We start from the raw sequence: 1,527 nt of genomic DNA, 5'->3' as shown, positions 1-1,527 counted from the left end.
GTGGGAGCTTAGGATAGAAACCCAAGCAAGAAACTGAAGACAAAAGGCACAGGAAAACTTTATTTACTGGCTTTCTCTCTTGTGCTCAGATATCTCTCTTTTCCATCTCGAGCCCACATGCTTAGGGTTTTGCCAACACAGTGGAAGAGTCTTCCCACATCAATCACAATCAAGATGATTACTCACAAACAAAGTAGCTAGTGATTCTGATCTGGGCAAGCCTCAATTAATGTTTCTCAGATTATTCTGGTCTCCATTATATTGACAACTGAAGCTGACAGAGACAATGATATAGAAGTTTTAAAAACACAAAAATATATTAGCCATATCAATTACTTGTGCAGAAAAACCCAAATATGAAGTTAGCATGGAAAACACAGATATATCAAGAAATGAGAAGAAGCAAGCCTCTAAAATCAGGAGAAAATTAGAGCTGTGTCTCAACAGACACTTCCCAACCATAATAAGTCAGAGAACCTATAACATAATATAGTAAATTTTCTGAAAACAAAAAAAGGCCATCAACCATTTTCCAGAGAAACAAAATAAATTTAAATGACCATAAAATGAACAACACAGATGGCACCACTGACCGACCGAACAAGACAAAAAGACATACCGAATATATATAAAGAATAACAGGATTCTAGTGTAAACCATAGGACATCCCTGGCCAGCACTCATCCTGTGTACTCCAGTTCTGTGCTTTGTCATCAATAGAAAATGGAGTGGGCATGGAGAGCTATTCTGAAAAAACTGGAGAGATTCACTTGAGGGTTTCTGATGTTTGACTTTGTAGAACATAGTTTTGACTACTAAAAAGATCTCATTCTCTTGATAAAGTAAAGGATGTCTGTTAGGATCACTCAGGCACCATTTTGTTTCCTATGACAGATGATTGCCTGCAAGTCTGCATCAGACTGCGGAAATAAAACTTTTCCAAACCAAATACAAGAGGTAACAGATTTTTAAAGAATCAGCGTACACCTAAAGTAACTTGTTTTACTCTAATTGCTTTATAAGTCCTGAGCACTTTTGAAAACAAGCTTATTGTGACTGTTTTTTTTTTGCATGTGTTTGTTCATGAGACAGAATATCTTCCATTTATATACAGGTGACATACGATAAAAGAGGCTGCAAGTGCTCGTTTCGGCAGCACATGTACAAAAATTGGAAGGATACAGAGATTAGCATGGCCCCTGTGCAAGGATGCCATACAAATTCATGAAGCGTTCCATATTTTTACTGTGTATTTGTCATACATCTTTCATTTGTATATTGTGTATAGCTTACTATACATGTGAAAATGTATGTCAACCAAGTGTTTAGAATGTAATTATCAGTGTTTAAGTCCAAATAAAGTATGTGATATGGGATAATCTAAAAAAAAAAGAAGCTGCAAGATCTCCTAGATCTGGAATAGTAGGTAATTATGAGCCTCCCAACCTGAGTGTAGTTATCTGAACTCAGATCATTCCCCCAAAAGAATACATGCTGAGCCACGTGCCAAGACCCATAGTATCTTTT

The 1,527-nt window shown here is 36.5% G+C and overlaps 1 non-coding gene across 1 annotated transcript; it reads left to right on the top strand.

Annotated features, from left to right (window-relative positions):
• The first annotated feature begins 1,140 nt into the window (after nt 1-1,140).
• Nucleotides 1,141-1,244, top strand: LOC121138370. The gene has a single exon (XR_005875422.1). It is a non-coding gene; the product is annotated as a U6 spliceosomal RNA (small nuclear RNA).
• The last annotated feature ends 283 nt before the right edge of the window (nt 1,245-1,527 follow it).

This window comes from Mesocricetus auratus, unplaced genomic scaffold, assembly GCF_017639785.1.
Source record: "Mesocricetus auratus isolate SY011 unplaced genomic scaffold, BCM_Maur_2.0 contig_11869_pilon_obj, whole genome shotgun sequence".
Lineage (NCBI taxonomy): Eukaryota > Metazoa > Chordata > Mammalia > Rodentia > Cricetidae > Mesocricetus > Mesocricetus auratus.
Note: the sequence above shows the minus strand (reverse complement) of the source record. Positions and strands in the feature narration are given on the sequence as shown.